This window comes from Zonotrichia albicollis, chromosome 3 (assembly GCF_047830755.1).
Source record: "Zonotrichia albicollis isolate bZonAlb1 chromosome 3, bZonAlb1.hap1, whole genome shotgun sequence".
In the NCBI taxonomy this organism is placed as follows: Eukaryota; Metazoa; Chordata; class Aves; order Passeriformes; family Passerellidae; genus Zonotrichia; species Zonotrichia albicollis.
Window position 1 is genome coordinate 35,719,793 of NC_133821.1, and position 7,803 is coordinate 35,727,595.

The 7,803-nt window shown below is 46.0% G+C and overlaps 1 non-coding gene across 1 annotated transcript; it reads left to right on the top strand.

Annotated features, from left to right (window-relative positions):
• The first annotated feature begins 1,839 nt into the window (after window positions 1-1,839).
• TRNAI-UAU (transfer RNA isoleucine (anticodon UAU)) lies at window positions 1,840-1,933 on the top strand. Its single transcript has 2 exons — window positions 1,840-1,877; window positions 1,898-1,933. It is a non-coding gene; the product is annotated as a tRNA-Ile (tRNA).
• Window positions 1,934-7,803: the final 5,870 nt, after the last annotated feature.

Here is a 7,803-nt window from a genome sequence, read left to right on the forward strand (position 1 = left end):
AAAAATTCACCATTAGTATAAGGCTGAGGCTATTTTCACAAGGTAGAATTTTCTGAAACCTTCTGAAAATCAGTAGGCTTTGAAAAATGAAATTAATTGCCACTTCATGCATATAACAGTGGGGCTAAGAAATGCAGATAACTGCATGGCATGAAAGGCTATAAAACTATTTCTGTGAAGGGTATTGGAGAGGCACAGAAACGAACCAGTGTTACAGTCTCTGTGGCATCCATGTAAATATGTCCAGCTCACACACCTCAAGAACTGATTGGGGCCTAGATTTTACTTGCTAGTCTCTTGATAGTTTCACAATGCTCTTCACGTCCATCAAAGCCTGTTCCAGCACCTGGGGTTTCTGTTCTCCTTTCCTTTTATGCAAAGGTAAGGACTTGATGGGTAATCTTTTGTTGCCAGAGAAGTGCAAGAGTACTGAAACACAAAACTGCTCCATTCATTTATTGCACTGAGGGTACAGGAAAAAAGGGTTACTGGAAAAAGTTGCATTTTGGACAACACTTACTCTCATTTTCTACCTTCCTCAATCACCAAACCCATTGAAGATTTAAATTTACAAGCTTGTGTCCAGCGAGAAAAATATGTTAACAAAAAAATACAAGGTAAATATTGACACTGGGCTATATACTTTTTAAACGACATTCTCCATACTACCTTCCCCCCCCCCCCAGCAATCTTTGTGAGATATAGACTGTTTTGTTACCATAATGACGTTAAGGGTAATGAAGGCTGCTGCCGTTTTCTGGTATGCCATAGGTATACCTAAATGATGAAAAATTTCTCTCCAGAAATGAACGGCCAGTTCTCTTCTCCAAGCCGGACACCTTCATCAAGGATCACATACAGCATTTGCACGCTGCTTCACCTGTCAATGGTGATTACCACTGAAATGTATTTTAGGTAATGCCCACAGTAATAACACTTATAGGAGACAAACTTCCTCGGCAAGCGAGGAGCACGTCCTCTCTGTTCAAAAAGTTTTGGGTTATTTACCACGGGGATCATGGGGAAAGAGAGGTAGTGGAGTCACACTTGGGTTTAAATTTCTGCTGCTGATGATTATGTTTACCATCTTTTTGCTACGTAAGGTAGGACAGATCTGACTGCAGAATAAATCCATGTTGGAGGTATACTTTAACAATGCACACGTGGTGTTGAACAATTGTTTTGAGAGTGCCAGGCACCCCTCGTGTCACACACAGCGGCGATGCTACAGATATCAACATTTAGTTCCCCGACAGTAACTGGTCACTTTTTGCTGCGGCCTGGTCCTGAGCACGACCGAGGGTGCATCATGGCCCCACGGCAGCCCTTGAGCGAGAGTCTGAAATCCGCTGCCCCAGCGGCCCGAGCCTTTATCGAGGGCCATCAGGAGGCTCGATCCCGAACGACTCGGGGCCGGGCTTCGTCCCCGGAAAACGGAACTGAGGACGGCTCAGGCCAAGGCGCTGCCGCCCGTCACCGGCCACGGCCGCCCCGCCCCGCCCGGCGGCGGAGGGGGCCGGGCTCTGCCGGCACCGCCACGGCCACTGCCCGTCCGCCAAGAGTGGAGGCCGGGCCGGGAGGGCTTTGTCCGGGCCCCGCCGCCGCTCGCCTCTCGCCTCTCTCCCTTGCTCGCGGGCGCCGCCTTCCCCGAGCGGTGCGGCGTCCTCCAGCGCCGTCATGCCTTCCCCGCGCCGCTAACGGGGTAGCGCGGCCCGGGCACGGAGCCGGCGCGGCCTCGGGCCGCCGCTCAGCGCGGGGTGCAGGCGGGAGTGCGCCGCACTTCCCCCGCCGGGGCCGGGCGAGCCCTTGATAAACCGTTCGGGACGGGTTAGTGTCAGGGCTCCAGTGGCGCAATCGGTTAGCGCGCGGTACTTATACAGCAGTACAAAGCCGAGCAATGCCGAGGTTGTGAGTTCGAGCCTCACCTGGAGCACACAGCTTTTTGGGAAGGAAAACGGGCTTTTTTTGGGACTTGACGGCGCTCCGGACGGCTAAAGACAAAAGTGCGGGGAAAAATTATGCGGCCCTAGCGGCAGCGTGGGCCTCTGGAGAGGGCACAGCGCGCCTGGGGAAGTGGCTCTGCGGGACGCGCCGGGAGTGCCGGTGTCTCAGTGCCACCTGTGTGTGTCTGTGCCTACAGGGACTTGTCCCCGCTGAAGGGAACAGGATTCATGGCACACTGTCGCTGCACAGAAACATATTCCTGCTCAGAGCTGCTTGTGAGTGAGAAATTGCAGGAAATAAAGATTATTTTGCACCGTGTTGTTTCATACAGAGTGCAAAAAAATGCTCAACTGCTGTCGTTGCTGCAGCTCAGTGGTGATAACATATCTCTGTTTTGTCTCCTTTGGTGGTGACAGTCTTTGTAACTGCTTATTGCCTGGGTAGTGGTTAAGGAATGCACACACTGTAGCAGGAAGGAAAGTATTTCAAATAATTTCTGATTTCACCACTCAAGAAAGGCAGCAGGGCCGTGGGAAAAGGGCAGCTCTGTAATGGAGGAGGCTACAGGACACTTCCTGGATGTTTAGGCCCAGATCTTGTGACCTCCCCTCTACATTAACATCTAGTCTGCTGCTTTCACAGTGCAATTTATACCAAAAAGTTCAAAGAGGCCCTCAAGATCATGTAGCCAGAGATAGCTTCTTCTATTGCCCATATCAGCCCTTTATCTGTACTGCAGGCATTAACTTCAAGAAGTGCCACTTTAAGGCTCTTAATTATCCTTTCTGTCTTTTAGTTACCACTTTGTCCCCTCTGAATTTTACATTAACTTCATGGCTTTCAACGATGGAGTGGTAATCCCTGAAGCAGGTGCCATAGTGGTATAAGGCAGTGTAAATGAATAAGAGACATCTGTAATGTATCAAAGGATGAATAAAATTAATCTTTTGCTTGTAGTGAGTTTCATGCTTTCTTCTTCGTGCCAGGATATCCGTGTCTCAGTGCTGAGGTCTGTACAGAGGAGTATTTGGACAAGTATTGCGAATACTAAAAATGAAAGCTGTTTTTATGTAACTGGGGAAAAAAAACCCAAGCCACAAATCATTAGAAAGGGAGAGGGACTCCATTCCTTGGACAGAGATCTCTTAAGAAACTGTGTGGGGACAGCACTACTTCCTTTCTCTCTTCCATGGTGGGTTTCCAGGAACAGACAGCAGCTCCTGCACCCTCCTGCCAAGGAGGAACTGCTAGTTTGACATTTGGGGTCTTGCTCTGGCCTGCTGGGTGAGTGATTATACAATTTTTTGCCACATTTCAGGGTGCGTGAAGCAGATGAGGTTCGTTGCCTGCAAAGCTGTTTTGCAGCCTGCCTCCATGGTGCTGTCAGAGAGCAGCCAGGACATGCAGTGGGACCATAAAGTGCTGTGACCTTCTCCATAAGATCTCCTTCATCCCCATAGTCTTTACCTCGGCTTTTACTGATTTTTAGCTTGATTCTGGAAAAAAAGTAAAAAAGAAACAATGGCTTCGTGAGGCGACTCTTGAGTTTCTGCCCCTCCTGATGGGTAGACACCTGTGCCTGACACCTGAAGGGCAGCATGTTCCAAGATGAGCATTTCACACTGAAAATCATGCTAAATCAGGAAAATTTATGTGGATTGACTGGAAACCCCAGGAAAATGAGAATGTTGTTTATCTGATGGCTGTTTACAACATGAAGTGAATGGCTTCTAAAGCAAGAGGCCTTCCATGGAGGCTGTGAGGTTGCTGGGCCCTGGTGACTCTGGCTGTGGAGGGTCTCTTCCCGCCCAGCCCATGGCAGTGCCGCAGTGGGGCTGGCCTGGCTGGAATGGTGCCGTGCTGGGGTGAGCTCAGTGATTCCACCTCAGTCCCTTCCCCAGGGGCTGCTGTGGGAGCAGGTGGCTGTGTGTCCCTGGGAGGGGACAAGAGTCAGACCTGGGCTGGTTTTCTCCAGGGCTGTGAGGAGCTTCTTGTGTCATGTTGAGCTGGGCTCCAGCACGGCCATAGCAGCTCTCGTGAGGGGACATGAGGAGGGCCTTGGCCTGTTGCTTGCATTTGCAACTTTTTCCTCAAAATTAGGTACTTACAGGCTTACGAGAAGAAGATAGTTTTTTATTACACTAACTTATTTTTTTATTAGACATTTTTGTCCTGATTTGTTGGGTAATGCTTTAATGCTACTTGGCAGCAGTGTACATATAAATCATGTAGTAGTTACGTATATCAGTTCATGTGGGCATGAAGACACCTTCTCACCATTATGGGAGAGTTCCCAAAGTCTGTGTGTTGGCACTAGCTTATTTTCTAAATCTTAAGTGTAGCCACATGATATATTTGGAAAACACCTGTGTGTGAGGGATGCAAAGTGCCAGCTGCGCTGTGATCTAGGGAGAGAAAATCCCGCCTCTTCCCCAAACAGTAACAGGGTTCACCTGTTCCTCATCTTCCTTTTAAAAGCCAGGTGCCAGGACTTAAGCTCTTTTCTTGAGCTCTGTTCATCACTGCCCTCGAGGTGGTAGCCAGGGGAGTCCTGGTTTTAGCCTGCTGTCACCTAGCAAGGGACTGTTGTGGGCTTTGGATGCTCCTGGAAGTGCGTTCAGGAAGAAAGACTTCGCCATGGTGAGTCTTCCATGTTGCCTGGCTTATCTAGTGGCCTGCCTTTTTTAGCCTCTGTTTAATTGCATTGTGTAGATGGTGTGCCTGCAGGCCTAGATCTCCCAAACTCCTCTAGAATTCCTCTGCAATCCTTTTTAAAAACCCCTCTTCTTAAAATGTCTTTCTCTTTGTTTAATGTTGACTATGGATTGTAAGTGCTCTACAGGCTTATTCTGGCTGCTCTGAGTTTCCACTGACTGCTTATGGGTGTAGGAAAGCTTGATGTGTGCTGCTCATTGATGGAAAGAGAATTTTCAAAGACATGTCTTTTGCCTGGTCTTGGAGGATTAATAACAATCAGGTTAAGGAGCAGGATTTGTATTTATTCCTGTATGGTCTAGCTCAAACAGGGAGCCTCACTGCAATGCCGGATGTAGGATTAAGAAAGAAAGGCTTATGCAGGGTAGACCTTCCTGATGTTTATTTCTAAGAGTGGGAACTCTTGTCTCTGGCTTGTTAGTACAGTTGTGACTGTGAGGTTCTGAAGTGCTTGCTTAAGTTCCTTTGAATAAAAAAATGTGTAATTTTCCATAATATTGAGGTTTGCATATACTAACAAATACCTATAAAAGCCTATGGTAAGGACTTGGCCTACCTAATTGTTATGAAATTGAAGTAATGAATACTCGGAGTCTTTGCAAATAATAAAGCCAATATCTGCTCTTTATAGCTGTTCCCAATAGATGGCACTGTGGTCTCGCAGACCGAAAAAGACGAACGCAAAACATTCCCAGACGTCCTAAAAATAGAAACCACTTGCTGAATGCTCCGTTGTGCACTGCAGAGAACAATACCCAGAATTTCAAAGGTTACTTAGAAAACAAAGTCCTCTGGAGGTATAGACGCGTTTTGGTTTTGTTTTGGGTTCCACCACCTCCTTTGTCCTTTGTATGTATGATCTTCAGGAGCTTTCTGAAATTAAAGTCTATTAGTCTGTTGTGTTTGGAGTAGTAGAGGTGAATGCTATAATGTTTGTTTTTAAATCTCTATGAATCCAGTCCTGTGTCAAAGTTCAAGTTTAGCAGGCCTGACTTAGATTCTCTTAAACAATTTTTTTTTTTTTTTTGTGGAATAGCTGGAATTAGAGGTTTTCATGCAGGGCTGCCTGAAGTCCAGGTGGCTGCTTCCCACTGTGTAGAGGAGGCTGTGGAGGAGGTGTATTTGGCTTAGCTGGGAGGAGAGGAATGAAATATAGGTGCTTGCGAACTGTGTGGAAGAACTCTTAAACCAAATAGAAATACTCTGCTTTTGTGGAGAAAACAAAAGGTAAAGGTGGTGAGAAAAGGAAAATAGAAATTTATGTGGAAGCCTCCTTGACGAAGAGAAGGGCTGAGAGATGAGGGGGACAGTGGGGCTGATGCAGGCTGATAGAAGGTGGAGAATGAGAAGAACTTGTAAGAGGAGTAGAACAGTAAGCTGACAAAGGGAAAGGCTTTATGCATTGCTTTCTGGAACTGGTGAAGGGGATACTACAAGGAGGGAACTAAAAGAGAAAGGGTATGGGCACAAAGAAAGAGAAAATGGAGGAGTCAGATAGAAGAACATAGGTAAGGAAGTTCTTAAAAAGAATTTTTAAAAAATCCTCCTGTCTGGCTATAGCTGCATGAGTGTGCTGCCTAGGGCAGTGGAAAACAAGTGAGTAAGTGTTAGCTAGGCAAGCCAAGCTAAGATGGAGTTGCTGTAGAAAGCAAATAGGCCTGTCCGTTTTGCTTGAGCAAACAGAGAGCTCAAGAGGCAGGTTTTTCTTCTCTCTGTGTTTTGAGTGGTTACTTTAGTGTGGCAATATAAGAGACCCCTTGGTCTCTCTAGGGTTTGAAGCTGGTGTTGGGAGGGTTAGAGAGCTCAGCTTTCTGGTTTGGAAAAGGAAGGAAATGGACAATCAGTTCTGGATTTTGTGCCCATTTAATTTTCTTGCTTGTGCTGAGTTTGCTGTGTTAGTCTCTGCTTTTAAGGTGGAAAAAGACTCTTGGTTTCTTCAAATAGTTTTGGTGCAGCCTAAATATTTGAAAACTTGGAGAAGTCTCAAAATACAGCAAAACAAACTAAACCAAACCCAGAGGAAGATCAAGCTGGGGAAGTGGCTGAAATGGAAGGGGGTAGTCAGAGTCTGTAATTATGAATTTTGGGGAAGGGATGCTCCCTTGAGGTAGGCATTTGAGCATGTACAGACTGCTTTAGTTCAGAGATCTTCATACATGGGGTAGCAGATTTATGGCACTGTGAAGAAATACTTCTGGAAATTTAACTATATGTATAATAAAGAACACATAGGAAGATTATGGAAGAAGATAAAGTAATAATTTTAAAATCTATCTTTTCAAAATATGGTGGAAAATTCTTAAGAGGCAATTGTGTTGGAAGTCATGTGGCTGCATGGTGTAACTTAGATGGTTTACCAGTTTTGTGAAGAGAAGCTATCAATAAACACAAGCATTCAAAACCAGTTGCAAGGCCTCAGTGTCAGTTGACTTCACTGCTTGCATTTATTTTCCATTTATCCTACCCACTGAAATGGGGATGAGAATCCATTAACTATGCATGCTAATTTTAGGCACCATTTATATGCTGTGTAAAGAAGGATGTACATCTGTCTTATCTGTCTTTAAGGAAAGACACCTCAAACTTGTGCCAGCACACTTGAAAGCCATTTAATATTGAAAAGCTCTTAACAGTGCAAGTTTATGTAGTATGTAACTTTGTCAGGGAGGTGCCTCACCTTTTTTTTTTTTTTTTTTTTACATTGTTGTGTCACTTGGAAGTGAAAATATATCTGGCTTAGGGCAATTTTGTAGGAGAATGCTCAGGAATTAGAGGAATTTTGTAGGAAAATTATGCTGGATTTGGAGGTGCATTTTGAGGGTCTCTGTATTAAGGGCCTGGATCCAGGTTTGGGAAGTTAACCTCTTTCATGCTCTGGGTCACTCTGCCTCATCTTCTTCCTCTCAGGGGGGATTCAAACTTAAAAGAAAGCTAAAGGGTTGCCTTGAAGTTGGCACTGGTTTAGGGAAGGTGAGAACATCCCTTCAGATGCTTCCCTCCCCACCTGCATTTCCCCATACTCCCATCTGCTCCTGAGGGGTTCAACTCATTTCCCACTTTGGTCAAGGGCTCCAAGGGGTTTCCATTGCGACAGGTCCACCCCTGTTGCTTTGCCTCAGCACAGCTGTGACTGTGCTCCTGTCA